Here is a 27,415-nt window from a genome sequence, read left to right on the forward strand (position 1 = left end):
GTTGGATAGATATACTCAAAAGAGAGTGAGATATGGCCCTTACGGCTAAAGTGATCAAGGGGCATGGAGAGAAATCAGGAAGGGGAAGTGAAGTTGCATGCACAGCCATGATCATATTGAATGGTGGTGCTGGCTGGAAGGGACGAATGGCCTACTCCTGCACCAATTTCTAAGTTTCTATGTTTCTATCTTCAGAATATGAGGTGCTTTGTTGTTCTTCGCCTTTTATTAACAAAAATTAAACACTAATTGCACTATCTTTAAACTTGAATGTGCTTGTAATGTGAGCATTGGTGGTTCAGTGGTAAAATTCTCGCCTCCCACGCGGGAGTCCCGGGTTCGAATCCCGGCCAATGCAGTGTTTATGGAAGTATTTCAGAAAGCGTGTATTTAAAAATTAAACTTCCCGACTGTTTCAAGAGCGCACACAGAGAGGAGCGGCTGTTAAATGAGCGGGGGCACAGATATCCTTCTGAAAAAGAGCGGGAGCAGTGAAGATCGCTTGTAACGTGAGGGAGTAAAGGATTTGAGTTATTTTTCAAATAGCACGAGCAGAGGGAAGCGGCATTTTAAAAAGCGAGAACACACTGGTGTGGCTGTTTGCAGCACGGCAGCAGAGATGAGCGGGTGTTGAAAGAGCGGGAGCAAGTCTGGGCGGCAGTTTAATAAGGAGGAGCAGAAAGGAGCGGCGGTACCGTTTCCTCGAGCTGTGGCGATTTTCAATAATTCCATCAATGTAACATCTCCAACTTTGCAAATCACACCAAGCTGGGTTGCAGTGCGAGCTGCGAGGAGGCTGCAGAGGAATTGGACAGATTAGGTGGATGGCAGATGCCATATAATGAAGATAAGTGTGAGTTTATCCACTTTGGTGGCAAAACCTTGAAGGTAGAATGTTATCTGAATGTTGACCGATTTGTAAAAGCGGAGGGGTATTGAGACCTGGGTATTTTGGTACATCGGTCGTTGAAGTCATTCATACATAAAGGTACAGCATGCAGTAAAGGAAGCCAAATGTCATGCTGGCCTTCATAGCGAGGAGATTAGGGTATCGGAGCATGGAGACTTGTACAGCACCTTGCTGAGACCAGACCTTGAGTATTGTGTGCAGTTATGATCATCTAATCTGAGGAAGGACATTCTTGCTTTTAAGGGAGTGTAGCGAATATTCACCAGATTGATTCCAGGGATGGCAGGACTGACATGAAGAAAGACTGGATCGACTCGGCTTACACTCGCTGGAATTTAGAAGAATGACAGGGGAGCTCATAGAAACATTTAAAATTTGGTCGGGAATGGACAGGTTTGATGGTGCAAAAAGGTCCCCGCAGTCCGAATAAAGGAAGCCCAGTACCAGCGGTCACTGTCTAAGGATAAAGTGTAAACCATTTAGGACCGACACGAGGAGAATCTTCTTCACTCAGATCATTGTGAACCTGTGGAATTCTGTACCACAGAAAGATGTGAAAGCCAGTTGGATAGATATACTCAAAAGAGAGTGAGATATGGCCCTTACGGCTAAAGTGATCAAGGGGCATGGAGAGAAATCAAGAAGGGGAAGTGAAGTTGCATGCACAGCCATGATCATATTGAATGGTGGTGCTGGCTGGAAGGGACGAATGGCCTACTCCTGCACCAATTTCTAAGTTTCTCTGTTTCTATCTTCAGAATATGAGGTGCTTTGTTGTTCTTCGCCTTTTATTAACAAAAATTAAACACTAATTGCACTATCTTTAAACTTGAATGTGCTCGTAATGTGAGCATTGGTGGTTCAGTGGTAAAATTATCGCCTCCCACGCGGGAGTCCCGGGTTCGAATCCCGGCCAATGCAGTGTTTATGGAAGTATTTCAGAAAGCGTGTATTTAAAAATTAAACTTCCCGACTGTTTCAAGAGCGTACACAGAGAGGAGCGGCTGTTAAATGAGCGGGGGCACAGATATCCTTCGGTATAAAGAGCGGGAGCAGTGAGGATCGCTTGTAACGTGAGGGAGTAAAGGATTTGAGTTATTTTTCAAATAGCACGAGCAGAGGGAAGCGGCAATTTAAAAAGCGAGAACACACAGGAGTGGCTGTTTGCAGCACGGCAGCAGAGATGAGCGGGTGTTGAAAGAGCGGGAGCAAGTCTGGGCGGCAGTTTAATAAGGAGGAGTGGCGGTACCGTTTCCTCGAGCTGTGGCGATTTTCAATAATTCCATCAATGTAACATCTCCAACTTTGCAAATCACACCAAGCTGGGTTGCAGTGCGAGCTGCGAGGAGGCTGCAGAGGAATTGGACAGATTCGGTGGATGGCAGATGCCATATAATGAAGATAAGTGTGAGTTTATCCACTTTGGTGGCAAAACCTTGAAGGTAGAATGTTATCTGAATGTTGACCGATTTGTAAAAGCGGAGGGGTATTGAGACCTGGGTATTTTGGTACATCGGTCGTTGAAGTCATTCATACATACAGGTACAGCATGCAGTAAAGGAAGCCAAATGTCATGCTGGCCTTCATAGCGAGGAGATTAGGGTATCGGAGCATGGAGACTTGTACAGCACCTTGCTGAGACCAGACCTTGAGTATTGTGTGCAGTTATGATCATCTAATCTGAGGAAGGACATTCTTGCTTTTAAGGGAGTGTAGCGAATATTCACCAGATTGATTCCAGGGATGGCAGGACTGACATGAAGAAAGACTGGATCGACTCGGCTTACACTCGCTGGAATTTAGAAGAATGAGAGGGGAGCTCATAGAAACATTTAAAATTTGGTCGGGAATGGACAGGTTTGATGGTGTAAAAAGGTGGCCGCAGTCCGAATAAAGGAAGCCCAGTACCAGCGGTCACTGTCTAAGGATAAAGTGTAAACCATTTAGGACCGACACGAGGAGAACCTTCTTCACTCAGATCATTGTGAACCTGTGGAATTCTGTACCACAGAAAGATGTGGAAGCCAGTTGGATAGATATACTCAACAGAGAGTGAGATATGGCCCTTACGGCTAAAGTGATCAAGGGGCATGGAGAGAAATCAAGAAGGGGAAGTGAAGTTGCATGCACAGCCATGATCATATTGAATGGTGGTGCTGGCTGGAAGGGACGAATGGCCTACTCCTGCACCAATTTCTAAGTTTCCCTGTTTCTATCTTCAGAATATGAGGTGCTTTGTTGTTCTTCGCCTTTTATTAACAAAAATTAAACACTAATTGCACTATCTTTAAACTTGAATGTGCTCGTAATGTGAGCATTGGTGGTTCAGTGGTAAAATTATCGCCTCCCACGCGGGAGTCCCGGGTTCGAATCCCGGCCAATGCAGTGTTTATGGAAGTATTTCAGAAAGCGTGTATTTAAAAATTAAACTTCCCGACTGTTTCAAGAGCGTACACAGAGAGGAGCGGCTGTTAAATGAGCGGGGGCACAGATATCCTTCGGTATAAAGAGCGGGAGCAGTGAGGATCGCTTGTAACGTGAGGGTGTAAAGGATTTGAGTTATTTTTCAAATAGCACGAGCAGAGGGAAGCGGCAATTTAAAAAGCGAGAACACACAGGAGTGGCTGTTGGCAGCACGGCAGCAGAGATGAGCGGGTGTTGAAAGAGCGGGAGCAAGTCTGGGCGGCAGTTTAATAAGGAGGAGCAGAAAGGAGTGGCGGTACCGTTTCCTCGAGCTGTGGCGATTTTCAATAATTCCATCAATGTAACATCTCCAACTTTGCAAATCACACCAAGCTGGGTTGCAGTGCGAGCTGCGAGGAGGCTGCAGAGAAATTGGACAGATTCGGTGGATGGCAGATGCCATATAATGAAGATAAGTGTGAGTTTATCCACTTTGGTGGCAAAACCTTGAAGGTAGAATGTTATCTGAATGTTGACCGATTTGTAAAAGCGGAGGGGTATTGAGACCTGGGTATTTTGGTACATCGTTCGTTGAAGTCATTCATACATACAGGTACAGCATGCAGTAAAGGAAGCCAAATGTCATGCTGGCCTTCATAGCGAGGAGATTAGGGTATCGGAGCATGGAGACTTGTACAGCACCTTGCTGAGACCAGACCTTGAGTATTGTGTGCAGTTATGATCATCTAATCTGAGGAAGGACATTCTTGCTTTTAAGGGAGTGTAGCGAATATTCACCAGATTGATTCCAGGGATGGCAGGACTGACATGAAGAAAGACTGGATCGACTCGGCTTACACTCGCTGGAATTTAGAAGAATGAGAGGGGAGCTCATAGAAACATTTAAAATTTGGTCGGGAATGGACAGGTTTGATGGTGCAAAAAGGTCCCCGCAGTCCGAATAAAGGAAGCCCAGTACCAGCGGTCACTGTCTAAGGATAAAGTGTAAACCATTTAGGACCGACACGAGGAGAATCTTCTTCACTCAGATCATTGTGAACCTGTGGAATTCTGTACCACAGAAAGATGTGGAAGCCAGTTGGATAGATATACTCAAAAGAGAGTGAGATATGGCCCTTACGGCTAAAGTGATCAAGGGGCATGGAGAGAAATCAAGAAGGGGAAGTGAAGTTGCATGCACAGCCATGATCATATTGAATGGTGGTGCTGGCTGGAAGGGACGAATGGCCTACTCCTGCACCAATTTCTAAGTTTCTCTGTTTCTATCTTCAGAATATGAGGTGCTTTGTTGTTCTTCGCCTTTTATTAACAAAAATTAAACACTAATTGCACTATCTTTAAACTTGAATGTGCTCGTAATGTGAGCATTGGTGGTTCAGTGGTAAAATTATCGCCTCCCACGCGGGAGTCCCGGGTTCGAATCCCGGCCAATGCAGTGTTTATGGAAGTATTTCAGAAAGCGTGTATTTAAAAATTAAACTTCCCGACTGTTTCAAGAGCGGACACAGAGAGGAGCGGCTGTTAAATGAGCGCGGGCACAGATATCCTTCGGTATAAAGAGCGGGAGCAGTGAGGATCGCTTGTTACGTGAGGGAGTAAAGGATTTGAGTTATTTTTCAAATAGCACGAGCAGAGGGAAGCGGCAATTTAAAAAGCGAGAACACACAGGAGTGGCTGTTTGCAGCACGGCAGCAGAGATGAGCGGGTGTTGAAAGAGCGGGAGCAAGTCTGGGCGGCAGTTTAATAAGGAGGAGCAGAAAGGAGCGGCGGTACCGTTTCCTCGAGCTGTGGCGATTTTCAATAATTCCATCAATGTAACATCTCCAACTTTGCAAATCACACCAAGCTGGGTTGCAGTGCGAGCTGCGAGGAGGCTGCAGAGGAATTGGACAGATTAGGTGGATGGCAGATGCCATATAATGAAGATAAGTGTGAGTTTATCCACTTTGGTGGCAAAACCTTGAAGGTAGAATGTTATCTGAATGTTGACCGATTTGTAAAAGCGGAGGGGTATTGAGACCTGGGTATTTTGGTACATCGGTCGTTGAAGTCATTCATACATAAAGGTACAGCATGCAGTAAAGGAAGCCAAATGTCATGCTGGCCTTCATAGCGAGGAGATTAGGGTATCGGAGCATGGAGACTTGTACAGCACCTTGCTGAGACCAGACCTTGAGTATTGTGTGCAGTTATGATCATCTAATCTGAGGAAGGACATTCTTGCTTTTAAGGGAGTGTAGCGAATATTCACCAGATTGATTCCAGGGATGGCAGGACTGACATGAAGAAAGACTGGATCGACTCGGCTTACACTCGCTGGAATTTAGAAGAATGACAGGGGAGCTCATAGAAACATTTAAAATTTGGTCGGGAATGGACAGGTTTGATGGTGCAAAAAGGTCCCCGCAGTCCGAATAAAGGAAGCCCAGTACCAGCGGTCACTGTCTAAGGATAAAGTGTAAACCATTTAGGACCGACACGAGGAGAATCTTCTTCACTCAGATCATTGTGAACCTGTGGAATTCTGTACCACAGAAAGATGTGAAAGCCAGTTGGATAGATATACTCAAAAGAGAGTGAGATATGGCCCTTACGGCTAAAGTGATCAAGGGGCATGGAGAGAAATCAAGAAGGGGAAGTGAAGTTGCATGCACAGCCATGATCATATTGAATGGTGGTGCTGGCTGGAAGGGACGAATGGCCTACTCCTGCACCAATTTCTAAGTTTCTCTGTTTCTATCTTCAGAATATGAGGTGCTTTGTTGTTCTTCGCCTTTTATTAACAAAAATTAAACACTAATTGCACTATCTTTAAACTTGAATGTGCTCGTAATGTGAGCATTGGTGGTTCAGTGGTAAAATTATCGCCTCCCACGCGGGAGTCCCGGGTTCGAATCCCGGCCAATGCAGTGTTTATGGAAGTATTTCAGAAAGCGTGTATTTAAAAATTAAACTTCCCGACTGTTTCAAGAGCGCACACAGAGAGGAGCGGCTGTTAAATGAGCGGGGGCACAGATATCCTTCGGTATAAAGAGCGGGAGCAGTGAGGATCGCTTGTAACGTGAGGGAGTAAAGGATTTGAGTTATTTTTCAAATAGCACGAGCAGAGGGAAGCGGCAATTTAAAAAGCGAGAACACACAGGAGTGGCTGTTTGCAGCACGGCAGCAGAGATGAGCGGGTGTTGAAAGAGCGGGAGCAAGTCTGGGCGGCAGTTTAATAAGGAGGAGTGGCGGTACCGTTTCCTCGAGCTGTGGCGATTTTCAATAATTCCATCAATGTAACATCTCCAACTTTGCAAATCACACCAAGCTGGGTTGCAGTGCGAGCTTCGAGGAGGCTGCAGAGGAATTGGACAGATTCGGTGGATGGCAGATGCCATATAATGAAGATAAGTGTGAGTTTATCCACTTTGGTGGCAAAACCTTGAAGGTAGAATGTTATCTGAATGTTGACCGATTTGTAAAAGCGGAGGGGAATTGAGACCTGGGTATTTTGGTACATCGGTCGTTGAAGTCATTCATACATACAGGTACAGCATGCAGTAAAGGAAGCCAAATGTCATGCTGGCCTTCATAGCGAGGAGATTAGGGTATCGGAGCATGGAGACTTGTACAGCACCTTGCTGAGACCAGACCTTGAGTATTGTGTGCAGTTATGATTATCTAATCTGAGGAAGGACATTCTTGCTGTTAAGGGAGTGTAGCGAATATTCACCAGATTGATTCCAGGGATGGCAGGACAGACATGAACAAAGACTGGATCGACTAGGCTTACACTCGCTGGAATTTAGAAGAATGAGAGGGGAGCTCATGGAAACATTTAAAATTTGGTCGGGAATGGACAGGTTTGATGGCGTAAAAAGGTTCCCGCAGTCCGAATAAAGGAAGCCCAGTACCAGCGGTCACTGTCTAAGGATAAAGTGTAAACCATTTAGGACCGACACGAGGAGAATCTTCTTCACTCAGATCATTGTGAACCTGTGGAATTCTGTACCACAGAAAGATGTGAAAGCCAGTTGGATAGATATACTCAAAAGAGAGTGAGATATTGCCCTTACGGCTAAAGTGATCAAGGGGCATGGAGAGAAATCAGGAAGGGGAAGTGAAGTTGCATGCTCAGCCATGATCATATTGAATGGTGGTGCTGGCTGGAAGGGACGAATGGCCTACTCCTGCACCAATTTCTAAGTTTCTATGTTTCTATCTTCAGAATATGAGATGCTTTGTTGTTCTTCGCCTTTTATAAACAAAAATTAAACACTAATTGCACTATCTTTAAACTTGAATGTGCGCGTAATGTGAGCATTGGTGGCTCAGTGGTAAAATTATCGCCTCCCACGCGGGAGTCCCGGGTTCGAATCCCGGCCAATGCAGTGTTTATGGAAGTATTTCAGAAAGCGTGTATTTAAAAATTAAACTTCCCGACTGTTTCAAGAGCGCACACAGAGAGGAGCGGCTGTGAAATGAGCGGGGGCACAGATATCCTTCGGTACAAAGAGCGGGAGCAGTGAGGATCGCTTGTAACGTGAGGGAGTAAAGGATTTGAGTTATTTTTCAAATAGCACGAGCAGAGGGAAGCGGCAATTTAAAAAGCGAGAACACACAGGAGTGGCTGTTTGCAGCACGGCAGCAGAGATAAGCGGGTGTTGAAAGAGCGGGAGCAAGTCGGGGCGGCAGTTTAATAAGGAGGAGCAGAAAGGAGCGGCGGTACCGTTTCCTCGAGCTGTGGCGATTTTCAATAATTCCATCAATGTAACATCTCCAACTTTGCAAATCACACCAAGCTGGGTTGCAGTGCGAGCTGCTCGGAGGCTGCAGAGGAATTGGACAGATTAGGTGGATGGCAGATGCCATATAATGAAGATAAGTGTGAGTTTATCCACTTTGGTGGCAAAACCTTGAAGGTAGAATGTTATCTGAATGTTGACCGATTTGTAAAAGCGGAGGGGAATTGAGACCTGGGTATTTTGGTACACCGGTCGTTGAAGTCATTCATACATACAGGTACAGCATGCAGTAAAGGAAGCCATATGTCATGCTGGCCTTCATAGCGAGGAGATTAGGGTATCGGAGCATGGAGACTTGTACAGCACCTTGCTGAGACCAGACCTTGAGTATTGTGTGCAGTTATGATCATCTAATCTGAGGAAGGACATTCTTGCTTTTAAGGGAGTGTAGCGAATATTCACCAGATTGATTCCAGGGATGGCAGGACTGACATGAAGAAAGACTGGATCGACTCGGCTTACACTCGCTGGAATTTAGAAGAATGAGAGGGGAGCTCATAGAAACATTTAAAATTTGGTCGGGAATGGACAGGTTTGATGGCGTAAAAAGGTCCCCGCAGTCCGAATAAAGGAAGCCCAGTACCAGCGGTCACTGTCTAAGGATAAAGTGTAAACCATTTAGGACCGACACGAGGAGAATCTTCTTCACTCAGATCATTGTGAACCTGTGGAATTCTGTACCACAGAAAGATGTGGAAGCCAGTTGGATAGATATACTCAAAAGAGAGTGAGATATGGCCCTTACGGCTAAAGTGATCAAGGGGCATGGAGAGAAATCAGGAAGGGGAAGTGAAGTTGCATGCACAGCCATGATCATATTGAATGGTGGTGCTGGCTGGAAGGGACGAATGGCCTACTCCTGCACCAATTTCTAAGTTTCTATGTTTCTATCTTCAGAATATGAGGTGCTTTGTTGTTCTTCGCCTTTTATTAACAAAAATTAAACACTAATTGCACTATCTTTAAACTTGAATGTGCTTGTAATGTGAGCATTGGTGGTTCAGTGGTAAAATTATCGCCTCCCACGCGGGAGTCCCGGGTTCGAATCCCGGCCAATGCAGTGTTTATGGAAGTATTTCAGAAAGCGTGTATTTAAAAATTAAACTTCCCGACTGTTTCAAGAGCGCACACAGAGAGGAGCGGCTGTTAAATGAGCGGGGGCACAGATATCCTTCGGTACAAAGAGCGGGAGCAGTGAGGATCGCTTGTAACGTGAGGGAGTAAAGGATTTGAGTTATTTTTCAAATAGCACGAGCAGAGGGAAGCGGCATTTTAAAAAGCGAGAACACACTGGTGTGGCTGTTTGCAGCACGGCAGCAGAGATGAGCGGGTGTTGAAAGAGCGGGAGCAAGTCTGGGCGGCAGTTTAATAAGGAGGAGCAGAAAGGAGCGGCGGTACCGTTTCCTCGAGCTGTGGCGATTTTCAATAATTCCATCAATGTAACATCTCCAACTTTGCAAATCACACCAAGCTGGGTTGCAGTGCGAGCTGCGAGGAGGCTGCAGAGGAATTGGACAGATTAGGTGGATGGCAGATGCCATATAATGAAGATAAGTGTGAGTTTATCCACTTTGGTGGCAAAACCTTGAAGGTAGAATGTTATCTGAATGTTGACCGATTTGTAAAAGCGGAGGGGTATTGAGACCTGGGTATTTTGGTACATCGGTCGTTGAAGTCATTCATACATAAAGGTACAGCATGCAGTAAAGGAAGCCAAATGTCATGCTGGCCTTCATAGCGAGGAGATTAGGGTATCGGAGCATGGAGACTTGTACAGCACCTTGCTGAGACCAGACCTTGAGTATTGTGTGCAGTTATGATCATCTAATCTGAGGAAGGACATTCTTGCTTTTAAGGGAGTGTAGCGAATATTCACCAGATTGATTCCAGGGATGGCAGGACTGACATGAAGAAAGACTGGATCGACTCGGCTTACACTCGCTGGAATTTAGAAGAATGACAGGGGAGCTCATAGAAACATTTAAAATTTGGTCGGGAATGGACAGGTTTGATGGTGCAAAAAGGTCCCCGCAGTCCGAATAAAGGAAGCCCAGTACCAGCGGTCACTGTCTAAGGATAAAGTGTAAACCATTTAGGACCGACACGAGGAGAATCTTCTTCACTCAGATCATTGTGATCCTGTGGAATTCTGTACCACAGAAAGATGTGGAAGCCAGTTGGATAGATATACTCAAAAGAGAGTGAGATATGGCCCTTACGGCTAAAGTGATCAAGGGGCATGGAGAGAAATCAAGAAGGGGAAGTGAAGTTGCATGCACAGCCATGATCATATTGAATGGTGGTGCTGGCTGGAAGGGACGAATGGCCTACTCCTGCACCAATTTCTAAGTTTCTCTGTTTCTATCTTCAGAATATGAGGTGCTTTGTTGTTCTTCGCCTTTTATTAACAAAAATTAAACACTAATTGCACTATCTTTAAACTTGAATGTGCTCGTAATGTGAGCATTGGTGGTTCAGTGGTAAAATTCTCGCCTCCCACGCGGGAGACCCGGGTTCGAATCCCGGCCAATGCAGTGTTTATGAAAGTATTTCAGAAAGCGTGTATTTAAAAATTAAACTTCCAGACTGTTTCAAGAGCGTACACAGAAAGGAGCGGCTGTTAAATTTGCGGGGGCACAGATATCCTTCGGTATAAAGAGCGGGAGCAGTGAGGATCGCTTGTTACGTGAGGGAGTAAAGGATTTGAGTTATTTTTCAAATAGCACGAGCAGAGGGAAGCGGCAATTTAAAAAGCGAGAACACACAGGAGTGGCTGTTTGCAGCACGGCAGCAGAGATGAGCGGGTGTTGAAAGAGCGGGAGCAAGTCTGGGCGGCAGTTTAATAAGGAGGAGTGGCGGTACCGTTTCCTCGAGCTGTGGCGATTTTCAATAATTCCATCAATGTAACATCTCCAACTTTGCAAATCACACCAAGCTGGGTTGCAGTGCGAGCTGCTTGGAGGCTGCAGAGGAATTGGACAGATTCGGTGGATGGCAGATGCCATATAATGAAGATAAGTGTGAGTTTATCCACTTTGGTGGCAAAACCTTGAAGGTAGAATGTTATCTGAATGTTGACCGATTTGTAAAAGCGGAGGGGTATTGAGACCTGGGTATTTTGGTACATCGGTCGTTGAAGTCATTCATACATACAGGTACAGCATGCAGTAAAGGAAGCCAAATGTCATGCTGGCCTTCATAGCGAGGAGATTAGGGTATCGGAGCATGGAGACTTGTACAGCACCTTGCTGAGACCAGACCTTGAGTATTGTGTGCAGTTATGATCATCTAATCTGAGGAAGGACATTCTTGCTTTTAAGGGAGTGTAGCGAATATTCACCAGATTGATTCCAGGGATGGCAGGACTGACATGAAGAAAGACTGGATCGACTCGGCTTACACTCGCTGGAATTTAGAAGAATGAGAGGGGAGCTCATAGAAACATTTAAAATTTGGTCGGGAATGGACAGGTTTGATGGTGTAAAAAGGTGGCCGCAGTCCGAATAAAGGAAGCCCAGTACCAGCGGTCACTGTCTAAGGATAAAGTGTAAACCATTTAGGACCGACACGAGGAGAATCTTCTTCACTCAGATCATTGTGAACCTGTGGAATTCTGTACCACAGAAAGATGTGGAAGCCAGTTGGATAGATATACTCAACAGAGAGTGAGATATGGCCCTTACGGCTAAAGTGATCAAGGGGCATGGAGAGAAATCAAGAAGGGGAAGTGAAGTTGCATGCACAGCCATGATCATATTGAATGGTGGTGCTGGCTGGAAGGGACGAATGGCCTACTCCTGCACCAATTTCTAAGTTTCTCTGTTTCTATCTTCAGAATATGAGGTGCTTTGTTGTTCTTCGCCTTTTATTAACAAAAATTAAACACTAATTGCACTATCTTTAAACTTGAATGTGCTCGTAATGTGAGCATTGGTGGTTCAGTGGTAAAATTATCGCCTCCCACGCGGGAGTCCCGGGTTCGAATCCCGGCCAATGCAGTGTTTATGGAAGTATTTCAGAAAGCGTGTATTTAAAAATTAAACTTCCCGACTGTTTCAAGAGCGTACACAGAGAGGAGCGGCTGTTAAATGAGCGGGGGCACAGATATCCTTCGGTATAAAGAGCGGGAGCAGTGAGGATCGCTTGTAACGTGAGGGAGTAAAGGATTTGAGTTATTTTTCAAATAGCACGAGCAGAGGGAAGCGGCAATTTAAAAAGCGAGAACACACAGGAGTGGCTGTTTGCAGCACGGCAGCAGAGATGAGCGGGTGTTGAAAGAGCGGGAGCAAGTCTGGGCGGCAGTTTAATAAGGAGGAGTGGCGGTACCGTTTCCTCGAGCTGTGGCGATTTTCAATAATTCCATCAATGTAACATCTCCAACTTTGCAAATCACACCAAGCTGGGTTGCAGTGCGAGCTGCGAGGAGGCTGCAGAGGAATTGGACAGATTCGGTGGATGGCAGATGCCATATAATGAAGATAAGTGTGAGTTTATCCACTTTGGTGGCAAAACCTTGAAGGTAGAATGTTATCTGAATGTTGACCGATTTGTAAAAGCGGAGGGGTATTGAGACCTGGGTATTTTGGTACATCGTTCGTTGAAGTCATTCATACATACAGGTACAGCATGCAGTAAAGGAAGCCAAATGTCATGCTGGCCTTCATAGCGAGGAGATTAGGGTATCGGAGCATGGAGACTTGTACAGCACCTTGCTGAGACCAGACCTTGAGTATTGTGTGCAGTTATGATCATCTAATCTGAGGAAGGACATTCTTGCTTTTAAGGGAGTGTAGCGAATATTCACCAGATTGATTCCAGGGATGGCAGGACTGACATGAAGAAAGACTGGATCGACTCGGCTTACACTCGCTGGAATTTAGAAGAATGAGAGGGGAGCTCATAGAAACATTTAAAATTTGGTCGGGAATGGACAGGTTTGATGGTGCAAAAAGGTCCCCGCAGTCCGAATAAAGGAAGCCCAGTACCAGCGGTCACTGTCTAAGGATAAAGTGTAAACCATTTAGGACCGACACGAGGAGAATCTTCTTCACTCAGATCATTGTGAACCTGTGGAATTCTGTACCACAGAAAGATGTGGAAGCCAGTTGGATAGATATACTCAAAAGAGAGTGAGATATGGCCCTTACGGCTAAAGTGATCAAGGGGCATGGAGAGAAATCAAGAAGGGGAAGTGAAGTTGCATGCACAGCCATGATCATATTGAATGGTGGTGCTGGCTGGAAGGGACGAATGGCCTACTCCTGCACCAATTTCTAAGTTTCTCTGTTTCTATCTTCAGAATATGAGGTGCTTTGTTGTTCTTCGCCTTTTATTAACAAAAATTAAACACTAATTGCACTATCTTTAAACTTGAATGTGCTCGTAATGTGAGCATTGGTGGTTCAGTGGTAAAATTATCGCCTCCCACGCGGGAGTCCCGGGTTCGAATCCCGGCCAATGCAGTGTTTATGGAAGTATTTCAGAAAGCGTGTATTTAAAAATTAAACTTCCCGACTGTTTCAAGAGCGGACACAGAGAGGAGCGGCTGTTAAATGAGCGCGGGCACAGATATCCTTCGGTATAAAGAGCGGGAGCAGTGAGGATCGCTTGTTACGTGAGGGAGTAAAGGATTTGAGTTATTTTTCAAATAGCACGAGCAGAGGGAAGCGGCAATTTAAAAAGCGAGAACACACAGGAGTGGCTGTTTGCAGCACGGCAGCAGAGATGAGCGGGTGTTGAAAGAGCGGGAGCAAGTCTGGGCGGCAGTTTTATAAGGAGGAGCAGAAAGGAGCGGCGGTACCGTTTCCTCGAGCTGTGGCGATTTTCAATAATTCCATCAATGTAACATCTCCAACTTTGCAAATCACACCAAGCTGGGTTGCAGTGCGAGCTGCTTGGAGGCTGCAGAGGAATTGGACAGATTCGGTGGATGGCAGATGCCATGTAATGAAGATAAGTGTGAGTTTATCCACTTTGGTGGCAAAACCTTGAAGGTAGAATGTTATCTGAATGTTGACCGATTTGTAAAAGCGGAGGGGTATTGAGACCTGGGTATTTTGGTACATCGGTCGTTGAAGTCATTCATACATACAGGTACAGCATGCAGTAAAGGAAGCCAAATATCATGCTGGCCTTCATAGCGAGGAGATTAGGGTATCGGAGCATGGAGACTTGTACAGCACCTTGCTGAGACCAGACCTTGAGTATTGTGTGCAGTTATGATCATCTAATCTGAGGAAGGACATTCTTGCTTTTAAGGGAGTGTAGCGAATATTCACCAGATTGATTCCAGGGATGGCAGGACTGACATGAAGAAAGACTGGATCGACTCGGCTTACACTCGCTGGAATTTAGAAGAATGAGAGGGGAGCTCATAGAAACATTTAAAATTTGGTCGGGAATTGACAGGTTTGATGGCGTAAAAAGGTTCCCGCAGTCCGAATAAAGGAAGCCCAGTACCAGCGGTCACAGTCTAAGGATAAAGTGTAAACCATTTAGGACCGACACGAGGAGAATCTTCTTCACTCAGATCATTGTGAAACTGTGGAATTCTGTACCACAGAAAGATGTGGAAGCCAGTTGGATAGATATACTCAAAAGAGAGTGAGATATGGCCCTTACGGCTAAAGTGATCAAGGGGCATGGAGAGAAATCAGGAAGGGGAAGTGAAGTTGCATGCTCAGCCATGATCATATTGAATGGTGGTGCTGGCTGGAAGGGACGAATGGCCTACTCCTGCACCAATTTCTAAGTTTCTATGTTTCCATCTTCAGAATATGAGGTGCTTTGTTGTTCTTCGCCTTTTATTAACAAAAATTAAACACTAATTGCACTATCTTTAAACTTGAATGTGTTCGTAATGTGAGCATTGGTGGTTCAGGGGTAGAATTCTCGCCTCCCACGCGGGAGTCCCGGGTTCGAATCCCGGCCAATGCAGTGTTTATGGAAGTATTTCAGAAAGCGTGTATTTAAAAATTAAACTTCCCGACTGTTTCAAGAGCGTACACAGAGAGGAGCGGCTGTTAAATGAGCGGGGGCACAGATATCCTTCGGTATCAAGAGCGGGAGCAGTGAGGATCGCTTGTAACGTGAGGGTGTGAAGGATTTGAGTTATTTTTCAAATAGCACGAGCAGAGGGAAGCGGCAATTTAAAAAGCGAGAACACACAGGAGTGGCTGTTTGCAGCACGGCAGCAGAGATGAGCGGGTGTTGAAAGAGCGGGAGCAAGTCTGGGCGGCAGTTTAATAAGGAGGAGCAGAAATGAGTGGCGGTACCGTTTCCTCGAGCTGTGGCGATTTTCAATAATTCCATCAATGTAACATCTCCAACTTTGCAAATCACACCAAGCTGGGTTGCAGTGCGAGCTGCGAGGAGGCTGCAGAGGAATTGGACAGATTCGGTGGATGGCAGATGCCATATAATGAAGATAAGTGTGAGTTTATCCACTTTGGTGGCAAAACCTTGAAGGTAGAATGTTATCTGAATGTTGACCGATTTGTAAAAGCGGAGGGGTATTGAGACCTGGGTATTTTGGTACATCGTTCGTTGAAGTCATTCATACATACAGGTACAGCATGCAGTAAAGGAAGCCAAATGTCATGCTGGCCTTCATAGCGAGGAGATTAGGGTATCGGAGCATGGAGACTTGTACAGCACCTTGCTGAGACCAGACCTTGAGTATTGTGTGCAGTTATGATCATCTAATCTGAGGAAGGACATTCTTGCTTTTAAGGGAGTGTAGCGAATATTCACCAGATTGATTCCAGGGATGGCAGGACTGACATGAAGAAAGACTGGATCGACTCGGCTTACACTCGCTGGAATTTAGAAGAATGAGAGGGGAGCTCATAGAAACATTTAAAATTTGGTCGGGAATGGACAGGTTTGATGGTGCAAAAAGGTCCCCGCAGTCCGAATAAAGGAAGCCCAGTACCAGCGGTCACTGTCTAAGGATAAAGTGTAAACCATTTAGGACCGACACGAGGAGAATCTTCTTCACTCAGATCATTGTGAACCTGTGGAATTCTGTACCACAGAAAGATGTGGAAGCCAGTTGGATAGATATACTCAAAAGAGAGTGAGATATGGCCCTTACGGCTAAAGTGATCAAGGGGCATGGAGAGAAATCAAGAAGGGGAAGTGAAGTTGCATGCACAGCCATGATCATATTGAATGGTGGTGCTGGCTGGAAGGGACGAATGGCCTACTCCTGCACCAATTTCTAAGTTTCTCTGTTTCTATCTTCAGAATATGAGGTGCTTTGTTGTTCTTCGCCTTTTATTAACAAAAATTAAACACTAATTGCACTATCTTTAAACTTGAATGTGCTCGTAATGTGAGCATTGGTGGTTCAGTGGTAAAATTATCGCCTCCCACGCGGGAGTCCCGGGTTCGAATCCCGGCCAATGCAGTGTTTATGGAAGTATTTCAGAAAGCGTGTATTTAAAAATTAAACTTCCCGACTGTTTCAAGAGCGGACACAGAGAGGAGCGGCTGTTAAATGAGCGCGGGCACAGATATCCTTCGGTATAAAGAGCGGGAGCAGTGAGGATCGCTTGTTACGTGAGGGAGTAAAGGATTTGAGTTATTTTTCAAATAGCACGAGCAGAGGGAAGCGGCAATTTAAAAAGCGAGAACACACAGGAGTGGCTGTTTGCAGCACGGCAGCAGAGATGAGCGGGTGTTGAAAGAGCGGGAGCAAGTCTGGGCGGCAGTTTTATAAGGAGGAGCAGAAAGGAGCGGCGGTACCGTTTCCTCGAGCTGTGGCGATTTTCAATAATTCCATCAATGTAACATCTCCAACTTTGCAAATCACACCAAGCTGGGTTGCAGTGCGAGCTGCTTGGAGGCTGCAGAGGAATTGGACAGATTCGGTGGATGGCAGATGCCATATAATGAAGATAAGTGTGAGTTTATCCACTTTGGTGGCAAAACCTTGAAGGTAGAATGTTATCTGAATGTTGACCGATTTGTAAAAGCGGAGGGGTATTGAGACCTGGGTATTTTGGTACATCGGTCGTTGAAGTCATTCATACATACAGGTACAGCATGCAGTAAAGGAAGCCAAATATCATGCTGGCCTTCATAGCGAGGAGATTAGGGTATCGGAGCATGGAGACTTGTACAGCACCTTGCTGAGACCAGACCTTGAGTATTGTGTGCAGTTATGATCATCTAATCTGAGGAAGGACATTCTTGCTTTTAAGGGAGTGTAGCGAATATTCACCAGATTGATTCCAGGGATGGCAGGACTGACATGAAGAAAGACTGGATCGACTCGGCTTACACTCGCTGGAATTTAGAAGAATGAGAGGGGAGCTCATAGAAACATTTAAAATTTGGTCGGGAATTGACAGGTTTGATGGCGTAAAAAGGTTCCCGCAGTCCGAATAAAGGAAGCCCAGTACCAGCGGTCACAGTCTAAGGATAAAGTGTAAACCATTTAGGACCGACACGAGGAGAATCTTCTTCACTCAGATCATTGTGAAACTGTGGAATTCTGTACCACAGAAAGATGTGGAAGCCAGTTGGATAGATATACTCAAAAGAGAGTGAGATATGGCCCTTACGGCTAAAGTGATCAAGGGGCATGGAGAGAAATCAGGAAGGGGAAGTGAAGTTGCATGCTCAGCCATGATCATATTGAATGGTGGTGCTGGCTGGAAGGGACGAATGGCCTACTCCTGCACCAATTTCTAAGTTTCTATGTTTCCATCTTCAGAATATGAGGTGCTTTGTTGTTCTTCGCCTTTTATTAACAAAAATTAAACACTAATTGCACTATCTTTAAACTTGAATGTGCTCGTAATGTGAGCATTGGTGGTTCAGTGGTAAAATTATCGCCTCCCACGCGGGAGTCCCGGGTTCGAATCCCGGCCAATGCAGTGTTTATGGAAGTATTTCAGAAAGCGTGTATTTAAAAATTAAACTTCCCGACTGTTTCAAGAGCGTACACAGAGAGGAGCGGCTGTTAAATGAGCGGGGGCACAGATATCCTTCGGTATAAAGAGCGGGAGCAGTGAGGATCGCTTGTAACGTGAGGGTGTAAAGGATTTGAGTTATTTTTCAAATAGCACGAGCAGAGGGAAGCGGCAATTTAAAAAGCGAGAACACACAGGAGTGGCTGTTTGCAGCACGGCAGCAGAGATGAGCGGGTGTTGAAAGAGCGGGAGCAAGTCTGGGCGGCAGTTTAATAAGGAGGAGCAGAAAGGAGTGGCGGTACCGTTTCCTCGAGCTGTGGCGATTTTCAATAATTCCATCAATGTAACATCTCCAACTTTGCAAATCACACCAAGCTGGGTTGCAGTGCGAGCTGCGAGGAGGCTGCAGAGGAATTGGACAGATTCGGTGGATGGCAGATGCCATATAATGAAGATAAGTGTGAGTTTATCCACTTTGGTGGCAAAACCTTGAAGGTAGAATGTTATCTGAATGTTGACCGATTTGTAAAAGCGGAGGGGTATTGAGACCTGGGTATTTTGGTACATCGTTCGTTGAAGTCATTCATACATACAGGTACAGCATGCAGTAAAGGAAGCCAAATGTCATGCTGGCCTTCATAGCGAGGAGATTAGGGTATCGGAGCATGGAGACTTGTACAGCACCTTGCTGAGACCAGACCTTGAGTATTGTGTGCAGTTATGATCATCTAATCTGAGGAAGGACATTCTTGCTTTTAAGGGAGTGTAGCGAATATTCACCAGATTGATTCCAGGGATGGCAGGACTGACATGAAGAAAGACTGGATCGACTCGGCTTACACTCGCTGGAATTTAGAAGAATGAGAGGGGAGCTCATAGAAACATTTAAAATTTGGTCGGGAATGGACAGGTTTGATGGTGCAAAAAGGTCCCCGCAGTCCGAATAAAGGAAGCCCAGTACCAGCGGTCACTGTCTAAGGATAAAGTGTAAACCATTTAGGACCGACACGAGGAGAATCTTCTTCACTCAGATCATTGTGAACCTGTGGAATTCTGTACCACAGAAAGATGTGGAAGCCAGTTGGATAGATATACTCAAAAGAGAGTGAGATATGGCCCTTACGGCTAAAGTGATCAAGGGGCATGGAGAGAAATCAAGAAGGGGAAGTGAAGTTGCATGCACAGCCATGATCATATTGAATGGTGGTGCTGGCTGGAAGGGACGAATGGCCTACTCCTGCACCAATTTCTAAGTTTCTCTGTTTCTATCTTCAGAATATGAGGTGCTTTGTTGTTCTTCGCCTTTTATTAACAAAAATTAAACACTAATTGCACTATCTTTAAACTTGAATGTGCTCGTAATGTGAGCATTGGTGGTTCAGTGGTAAAATTATCGCCTCCCACGCGGGAGTCCCGGGTTCGAATCCCGGCCAATGCAGTGTTTATGGAAGTATTTCAGAAAGCGTGTATTTAAAAATTAAACTTCCCGACTGTTTCAAGAGCGGACACAGAGAGGAGCGGCTGTTAAATGAGCGCGGGCACAGATATCCTTCGGTATAAAGAGCGGGAGCAGTGAGGATCGCTTGTTACGTGAGGGAGTAAAGGATTTGAGTTATTTTTCAAATAGCACGAGCAGAGGGAAGCGGCAATTTAAAAAGCGAGAACACACAGGAGTGGCTGTTTGCAGCACGGCAGCAGAGATGAGCGGGTGTTGAAAGAGCGGGAGCAAGTCTGGGCGGCAGTTTTATAAGGAGGAGCAGAAAGGAGCGGCGGTACCGTTTCCTCGAGCTGTGGCGATTTTCAATAATTCCATCAATGTAACATCTCCAACTTTGCAAATCACACCAAGCTGGGTTGCAGTGCGAGCTGCTTGGAGGCTGCAGAGGAATTGGACAGATTCGGTGGATGGCAGATGCCATATAATGAAGATAAGTGTGAGTTTATCCACTTTGGTGGCAAAACCTTGAAGGTAGAATGTTATCTGAATGTTGACCGATTTGTAAAAGCGGAGGGGTATTGAGACCTGGGTATTTTGGTACATCGGTCGTTGAAGTCATTCATACATACAGGTATAGCATGCAGTAAAGGAAGCCAAATGTCATGCTGGCCTTCATAGCGAGGGGATTAGGGTATCGGAGCATGGAGACTTGTACAGCACCTTGCTGAGACCAGACCTTGAGTATTGTGTGCAGTTATGATCATCTAATCTGAGGAAGGACATTCTTGCTTTTAAGGGAGTGTAGCGAATATTCACCAGATTGATTCCAGGGATGGCAGGACTGACATGAAGAAAGACTGGATCGACTCGGCTTCCACTCGCTGGAATTTAGAAGAATGAGAGGGGAGCTCATAGAAACATTTAAAATTTGGTCGGGAATGGACAGGTTTGATGGCGTAAAAAGGTTCCCGCAGTCCGAATAAAGGAAGCCCAGTACCAGCGGTCACAGTCTAAGGATAAAGTGTAAACCATTTAGGACCGACACGAGGAGAATCTTCTTCACTCAGATCATTGTGAAACTGTGGAATTCTGTACCACAGAAAGATGTGGAAGCCAGTTGGATAGATATACTCAAAAGAGAGTGAGATATGGCCCTTACGGCTAAAGTGATCAAGGGGCATGGAGAGAAATCAGGAAGGGGAAGTGAAGTTGCATGCTCAGCCATGATCATATTGAATGGTGGTGCTGGCTGGAAGGGACGAATGGCCTACTCCTGCACCAATTTCTAAGTTTCTATGTTTCCATCTTCAGAATATGAGGTGCTTTGTTGTTCTTCGCCTTTTATTAACAAAAATTAAACACTAATTGCACTATCTTTAAACTTGAATGTGTTCGTAATGTGAGCATTGGTGGTTCAGGGGTAGAATTCTCGCCTCCCACGCGGGAGTCCCGGGTTCGAATCCCGGCCAATGCAGTGTTTATGGAAGTATTTCAGAAAGCGTGTATTTAAAAATTAAACTTCCCGACTGTTTCAAGAGCGTACACAGAGAGGAGCGGCTGTTAAATGAGCGGGGGCACAGATATCCTTCGGTATCAAGAGCGGGAGCAGTGAGGATCGCTTGTAACGTGAGGGTGTGAAGGATTTGAGTTATTTTTCAAATAGCACGAGCAGAGGGAAGCGGCAATTTAAAAAGCGAGAACACACAGGAGTGGCTGTTTGCAGCACGGCAGCAGAGATGAGCGGGTGTTGAAAGAGCGGGAGCAAGTCTGGGCGGCAGTTTAATAAGGAGGAGCAGAAATGAGTGGCGGTACCGTTTCCTCGAGCTGTGGCGATTTTCAATAATTCCATCAATGTAACATCTCCAACTTTGCAAATCACACCAAGCTGGGTTGCAGTGCGAGCTGCGAGGAGGCTGCAGAGGAATTGGACAGATTCGGTGGATGGCAGATGCCATATAATGAAGATAAGTGTGAGTTTATCCACTTTGGTGGCAAAACCTTGAAGGTAGAATGTTATCTGAATGTTGACCGATTTGTAAAAGCGGAGGGGTATTGAGACCTGGGTATTTTGGTACATCGGTCGTTGAAGTCATTCATACATACAGGTACAGCATGCAGTAAAGGAAGCCAAATGTCATGCTGGCCTTCATAGCGAGGAGATTAGGGTATCGGAGCATGGAGACTTTTACAGCACCTTGCTGAGACCAGACCTTGAGTATTGTGTGCAGTTATGATCATCTAATCTGAGGAAGGACATTCTTGCTTTTAAGGGAGTGTAGCGAATATTCACCAGATTGATTCCAGGGATGGCAGGACTGACATGAAGAAAGACTGGATCGACTCGGCTTACACTCGCTGGAATTTAGAAGAATGAGAGGGGAGCTCATAGAAACATTTAAAATTTGGTCGGGAATGGACAGGTTTGATGGTGTAAAAAGGTCCCCGCAGTCCGAATAAAGGAAGCCCAGTACCAGCGGTCACTGTCTAAGGATAAAGTGTAAACCATTTTGGACCGACACGAGGAGAATCTTCTTCACTCAGATCATTGTGAACCTGTGGAATTCTGTACCACAGAAAGATGTGGAAGCCAGTTGGATAGATATACTCAAAAGAGAGTGAGATATGGCCCTTACGGCTAAAGTGATCAAGGGGCATGGAGAGAAATCAAGAAGGGGAAGTGAAGTTGCATGCACAGCCATGATCATATTGAATGGTGGTGCTGGCTGGAAGGGACGAATGGCCTACTCCTGCACCAATTTCTAAGTTTCTCTGTTTCTATCTTCAGAATATGAGGTGCTTTGTTGTTCTTCGCCTTTTATTAACAAAAATTAAACACTAATTGCACTATCTTTAAACTTGAATGTGCTCGTAATGTGAGCATTGGTGGTTCAGTGGTAAAATTATCGCCTCCCACGCGGGAGTCCCGGGTTCGAATTCCGGCCAATGCAGTGTTTATGGAAGTATTTCAGAAAGCGTGTATTTAAAAATTAAACTTCCCGACTGTTTCAAGAGCGGACACAGAGAGGAGCGGCTGTTAAATGAGCGCGGGCACAGATATCCTTCGGTATAAAGAGCGGGAGCAGTGAGGATCGCTTGTTACGTGAGGGAGTAAAGGATTTGAGTTATTTTTCAAATAGCACGAGCAGAGGGAAGCGGCAATTTAAAAAGCGAGAACACACAGGAGTGGCTGTTTGCAGCACGGCAGCAGAGATGAGCGGGTGTTGAAAGAGCGGGAGCAAGTCTGGGCGGCAGTTTTATAAGGAGGAGCAGAAAGGAGCGGCGGTACCGTTTCCTCGAGCTGTGGCGATTTTCAATAATTCCATCAATGTAACATCTCCAACTTTGCAAATCACACCAAGCTGGGTTGCAGTGCGAGCTGCTTGGAGGCTGCAGAGGAATTGGACAGATTCGGTGGATGGCAGATGCCATATAATGAAGATAAGTGTGAGTTTATCCACTTTGGTGGCAAAACCTTGAAGGTAGAATGTTATCTGAATGTTGACCGATTTGTAAAAGCGGAGGGGTATTGAGACCTGGGTATTTTGGTACATCGGTCGTTGAAGTCATTCATACATACAGGTACAGCATGCAGTAAAGGAAGCCAAATGTCATGCTGGCCTTCATAGCGAGGAGATTAGGGTATCGGAGCATGGAGACTTGTACAGCACCTTGCTGAGACCAGACCTTGAGTATTGTGTGCAGTTATGATCATCTAATCTGAGGAAGGACATTCTTGCTTTTAAGGGAGTGTAGCGAATATTCACCAGATTGATTCCAGGGATGGCAGGACTGACATGAAGAAAGACTGGATCGACTCGGCTTCCACTCGCTGGAATTTAGAAGAATGAGAGGGGAGCTCATAGAAACATTTAAAATTTGGTCGGGAATGGACAGGTTTGATGGCGTAAAAAGGTTCCCGCAGTCCGAATAAAGGAAGCCCAGTACCAGCGGTCACAGTCTAAGGATAAAGTGTAAACCATTTAGGACCGACACGAGGAGAATCTTCTTCACTCAGATCATTGTGAAACTGTGGAATTCTGTACCACAGAAAGATGTGGAAGCCAGTTGGATAGATATACTCAAAAGAGAGTGAGATATGGCCCTTTCGGCTAAAGTGATCAAGGGGCATGGAGAGAAATCAGGAAGGGGAAGTGAAGTTGCATGCTCAGACATGATCATATTGAATGGTGGTGCTGGCTGGAAGGGACGAATGGCCTACTCCTGCACCAATTTCTAAGTTTCTATGTTTCCATCTTCAGAATATGAGGTGCTTTGTTGTTCTTCGCCTTTTATTAACAAAAATTAAACACTAATTGCACTATCTTTAAACTTGAATGTGCTCGTAATGTGAGCGTTGGTGGTTCAGGGGTAGAATTCTCGCCTCCCACGCGGGAGTCCCGGGTTCGAATCCCGGCCAATGCAGTGTTTATGGAAGTATTTCAGAAAGCGTGTATTTAAAAATTAAACTTCCCGACTGTTTCAAGAGCGTACACAGAGAGGAGCGGCTGTTAAATGAGCGGGGGCACAGATATCCTTCGGTATCAAGAGCGGGAGCAGTGAGGATCGCTTGTAACGTGAGGGTGTGAAGGATTTGAGTTATTTTTCAAATAGCACGAGCAGAGGGAAGCGGCAATTTAAAAAGCGAGAACACACAGGAGTGGCTGTTTGCAGCACGGCAGCAGAGATGAGCGGGTGTTGAAAGAGCGGGAGCAAGTCTGGGCGGCAGTTTAATAAGGAGGAGCAGAAATGAGTGGCGGTACCGTTTCCTCGAGCTGTGGCGATTTTCAATAATTCCATCAATGTAACATCTCCAACTTTGCAAATCACACCAAGCTGGGTTGCAGTGCGAGCTGCGAGGAGGCTGCAGAGGAATTGGACAGATTCGGTGGATGGCAGATGCCATATAATGAAGATAAGTGTGAGTTTATCCACTTTGGTGGCAAAACCTTGAAGGTAGAATGTTATCTGAATGTTGACCGATTTGTAAAAGCGGAGGGGTATTGAGACCTGGGTATTTTGGTACATCGGTCGTTGAAGTCATTCATACATACAGGTACAGCATGCAGTAAAGGAAGCCAAATATCATGCTGGCCTTCATAGCGAGGAGATTAGGGTATCGGAGCATGGAGACTTTTACAGCACCTTGCTGAGACCAGACCTTGAGTATTGTGTGCAGTTATGATCATCTAATCTGAGGAAGGACATTCTTGCTTTTAAGGGAGTGTAGCGAATATTCACCAGATTGATTCCAGGGATGGCAGGACTGACATGAAGAAAGACTGGATCGACTCTGCTTACACTCGCTGGAATTTAGAAGAATGAGAGGGGAGCTCATAGAAACATTTAAAATTTGGTCGGGAATGGACAGGTTTGATGGTGTAAAAAGGTCCCCGCAGTCCGAATAAAGGAAGCCCAGTACCAGCGGTCACTGTCTAAGGATAAAGTGTAAACCATTTTGGACCGACACGAGGAGAATCTTCTTCACTCAGATCATTGTGAACCTGTGGAAATCTGTACCACAGAAAGATGTGGAAGCCAGTTGGATAGATATACTCAAAAGAGAGTGAGATATGGCCCTTACGGCTAAAGTGATCAAGGGGCATGGAGAGAAATCAAGAAGGGGAAGTGAAGTTGCATGCACAGCCATGATCATATTGAATGGTGGTGCTGGCTGGAAGGGACGAATGGCCTACTCCTGCACCAATTTCTAAGTTTCTCTGTTTCTATCTTCAGAATATGAGGTGCTTTGTTGTTCTTCGCCTTTTATTAACAAAAATTAAACACTAATTGCACTATCTTTAAACTTGAATGTGCTCGTAATGTGAGCATTGGTGGTTCAGTGGTAAAATTATCGCCTCCCACGCGGGAGTCCCGGGTTCGAATCCCGGCCAATGCAGTGTTTATGGAAGTATTTCAGAAAGCGTGTATTTAAAAATTAAACTTCCCGACTGTTTCAAGAGCGGACACAGAGAGGAGCGGCTGTTAAATGAGCGGGGGCACAGATATCCTTCGGTATAAAGAGCGGGAGCAGTGAGGATCGCTTGTTACGTGAGGGAGTAAAGGATTTGAGTTATTTTTCAAATAGCACGAGCAGAGGGAAGCGGCAATTTAAAAAGCGAGAACACACAGGAGTGGCTGTTTGCAGCACGGCAGCAGAGATGAGCGGGTGTTGAAAGAGCGGGAGCAAGTCTGGGCGGCAGTTTAATGAGGAGGAGCAGAAAGCAGCGGCGGTACCGTTTCCTCGAGCTGTGGCGATTTTCAATAATTCCATCAATGTAATATCTCCAACTTTGCAAATCACACCAAGCTGGGTTGCAGTGCGAGCTGCTAGGAGGCTGCAGCGGAATTGGACAGATTAGGTGGATGGCAGATGCCATATAATGAAGATAAGTGTGAGTTTATCCACTTTGGTGGCAAAACCTTGAAGGTAGAATGTTATCTGAATGTTGACCGATTTGTAAAAGCGGAGGGCTATTGAGACCTGGGTATTTTGGTACATCAGTCGTTGATGTCATTCATACATACAGGTACAGCATGCAGTAAAGGAAGCCAAATGTCATGCTGGCCTTCATAGCGAGGAGATTAGGGTATCGGAGCATGGAGACTTGTACAGCACCTTGCTGAGACCTGACCTTGAGTATTGTGTGATGTTATGATCATCTAATCTGAGGAAGGACATTCTTGCTTTTGAGGGAGTGTAGCGAATATTCACCAGATTGATTCCAGGGATGGCAGGACTGACATGAAGAAAGACTGGATCGACTCGGCTTACACTCGCTGGAATTTAGAAGAATGAGAGGGGAGCTCATCGAAACATTTAAAATTTGGTCGGGAATGGACAGGTTTGATGGCGTAAAAAGGTTCCCGCATTCCGAATAAAGGAAGCCCAGTACCAGCGGTCACTGTCTAAGGATAAAGTGTAAACCATTTAGGACCGACACGAGGAGAATCTTCTTCACTCAGATCATTGTGAACCTGTGGAATTCTGTACCACAGAAAGATGTGGAAGCCAGTTGGATAGATATACTCAAAAGAGAGTGAGATATGGCCCTTACGGCTAAAGTGATCAAGGGGCATGGAGAGAAATCAGGAAGGGGAAGTGAAGTTGCATGCTCAGCCATGATCATATTGAATGGTGGTACTGGCTGGAAGGGACGAATGGCCTACTCCTTCACCTACTTTCTAAGTTTCTAAGTTTCTATCTTCAGAATATGAGGTGCTTTGTTGTTCTTCGCCTTTTATTAACAAAAATTAAACACTAATTGCACTATCTTTAAACTTGAATGTGCTCGTAATGTGAGCATTGGTGGTTCAGGGGTAGAGTTCTTGCCTCACACGCGGGAGACCCGGGTTCGATTCCCGGCCAATGCAGTGTTTTTGGAAGTATTTCAGCAAGCGTGTATTTAAAAATTAAACTTCCCGACTGTTTCAAGAGCGTGCACAGAGAGGAGAGGCTGTTAAATGAGCGGGGGCGCAGATATCCTTCGGTATAAAGAGCGGGAGCAGTGAGGATCGCTTGTAACGTGAGGGAGTAAAGGATTTGAGTTATTTTTCAAATAGCACGAGCAGAGGTAAGCGGCAATTTAAAAAGCTAGAACACACAGGAGTGGCTGTTTGCAGCACGGCAGCAGAGATGAGCGGGTGTTGAAAGAGCGGGAGCAAGTCTGGGCGGCAGTTTAATAAGGAGGAGCAGAAAGGAGCGGCGGTCCCGTTTCCTCGAGCTGTGGCGATTTTCAATAATTCCATCAATGCAATATCTCCAACTTTGCAAATCACACCAAGCTGGGTTGCAGTGCGTGCTGCTAGGAGGCTGCAGCGGAATTGGACAGATTAGGTGGATGGCAGATGCCATATAATGAAGATAAGTGTGAGTTTATCCACTTTGCTGGCAAAACCTTGAAGGTAGAATGTTATCTGAATGTTGACCGATTTTAAA

At 45.5% G+C, this 27,415-nt stretch overlaps 19 non-coding genes across 19 annotated transcripts; all 19 read left to right on the plus strand.

Moving 5' to 3' along the window:
* The first annotated feature begins 287 nt into the window (after window positions 1-287).
* trnag-ccc (transfer RNA glycine (anticodon CCC)) lies at window positions 288-358 on the plus strand. Its single transcript has one exon. It is a non-coding gene; the product is annotated as a tRNA-Gly (tRNA).
* Window positions 359-1,760: 1,402 nt separating this feature from the next.
* Window positions 1,761-1,831, plus strand: trnag-ccc (transfer RNA glycine (anticodon CCC)). Its single transcript has one exon. It is a non-coding gene; the product is annotated as a tRNA-Gly (tRNA).
* A 1,393-nt stretch (window positions 1,832-3,224) lies between these two features.
* On the plus strand, window positions 3,225-3,295 carry trnag-ccc (transfer RNA glycine (anticodon CCC)). Its single transcript has one exon. It is a non-coding gene; the product is annotated as a tRNA-Gly (tRNA).
* A 1,403-nt stretch (window positions 3,296-4,698) lies between these two features.
* Window positions 4,699-4,769, plus strand: trnag-ccc (transfer RNA glycine (anticodon CCC)). Its single transcript has one exon. It is a non-coding gene; the product is annotated as a tRNA-Gly (tRNA).
* A 1,403-nt stretch (window positions 4,770-6,172) lies between these two features.
* Window positions 6,173-6,243, plus strand: trnag-ccc (transfer RNA glycine (anticodon CCC)). The gene has a single exon. It is a non-coding gene; the product is annotated as a tRNA-Gly (tRNA).
* Window positions 6,244-7,636: 1,393 nt separating this feature from the next.
* On the plus strand, window positions 7,637-7,707 carry trnag-ccc (transfer RNA glycine (anticodon CCC)). The gene has a single exon. It is a non-coding gene; the product is annotated as a tRNA-Gly (tRNA).
* A 1,403-nt stretch (window positions 7,708-9,110) lies between these two features.
* trnag-ccc (transfer RNA glycine (anticodon CCC)) lies at window positions 9,111-9,181 on the plus strand. Its single transcript has one exon. It is a non-coding gene; the product is annotated as a tRNA-Gly (tRNA).
* Window positions 9,182-10,584: 1,403 nt separating this feature from the next.
* trnag-ccc (transfer RNA glycine (anticodon CCC)) lies at window positions 10,585-10,655 on the plus strand. Its single transcript has one exon. It is a non-coding gene; the product is annotated as a tRNA-Gly (tRNA).
* A 1,393-nt stretch (window positions 10,656-12,048) lies between these two features.
* Window positions 12,049-12,119, plus strand: trnag-ccc (transfer RNA glycine (anticodon CCC)). The gene has a single exon. It is a non-coding gene; the product is annotated as a tRNA-Gly (tRNA).
* Window positions 12,120-13,512: 1,393 nt separating this feature from the next.
* trnag-ccc (transfer RNA glycine (anticodon CCC)) lies at window positions 13,513-13,583 on the plus strand. Its single transcript has one exon. It is a non-coding gene; the product is annotated as a tRNA-Gly (tRNA).
* Window positions 13,584-14,986: 1,403 nt separating this feature from the next.
* trnag-ccc (transfer RNA glycine (anticodon CCC)) lies at window positions 14,987-15,057 on the plus strand. The gene has a single exon. It is a non-coding gene; the product is annotated as a tRNA-Gly (tRNA).
* A 1,403-nt stretch (window positions 15,058-16,460) lies between these two features.
* trnag-ccc (transfer RNA glycine (anticodon CCC)) lies at window positions 16,461-16,531 on the plus strand. Its single transcript has one exon. It is a non-coding gene; the product is annotated as a tRNA-Gly (tRNA).
* Window positions 16,532-17,934: 1,403 nt separating this feature from the next.
* On the plus strand, window positions 17,935-18,005 carry trnag-ccc (transfer RNA glycine (anticodon CCC)). The gene has a single exon. It is a non-coding gene; the product is annotated as a tRNA-Gly (tRNA).
* A 1,403-nt stretch (window positions 18,006-19,408) lies between these two features.
* On the plus strand, window positions 19,409-19,479 carry trnag-ccc (transfer RNA glycine (anticodon CCC)). Its single transcript has one exon. It is a non-coding gene; the product is annotated as a tRNA-Gly (tRNA).
* A 1,403-nt stretch (window positions 19,480-20,882) lies between these two features.
* On the plus strand, window positions 20,883-20,953 carry trnag-ccc (transfer RNA glycine (anticodon CCC)). The gene has a single exon. It is a non-coding gene; the product is annotated as a tRNA-Gly (tRNA).
* Window positions 20,954-22,356: 1,403 nt separating this feature from the next.
* On the plus strand, window positions 22,357-22,427 carry trnag-ccc (transfer RNA glycine (anticodon CCC)). Its single transcript has one exon. It is a non-coding gene; the product is annotated as a tRNA-Gly (tRNA).
* A 1,403-nt stretch (window positions 22,428-23,830) lies between these two features.
* On the plus strand, window positions 23,831-23,901 carry trnag-ccc (transfer RNA glycine (anticodon CCC)). Its single transcript has one exon. It is a non-coding gene; the product is annotated as a tRNA-Gly (tRNA).
* Window positions 23,902-25,304: 1,403 nt separating this feature from the next.
* trnag-ccc (transfer RNA glycine (anticodon CCC)) lies at window positions 25,305-25,375 on the plus strand. The gene has a single exon. It is a non-coding gene; the product is annotated as a tRNA-Gly (tRNA).
* A 1,404-nt stretch (window positions 25,376-26,779) lies between these two features.
* trnav-cac (transfer RNA valine (anticodon CAC)) lies at window positions 26,780-26,850 on the plus strand. The gene has a single exon. It is a non-coding gene; the product is annotated as a tRNA-Val (tRNA).
* Window positions 26,851-27,415: the final 565 nt, after the last annotated feature.

This window comes from Pristiophorus japonicus, chromosome 25, assembly GCF_044704955.1.
Source record: "Pristiophorus japonicus isolate sPriJap1 chromosome 25, sPriJap1.hap1, whole genome shotgun sequence".
Classification (NCBI taxonomy): Eukaryota; Metazoa; Chordata; class Chondrichthyes; family Pristiophoridae; genus Pristiophorus; species Pristiophorus japonicus.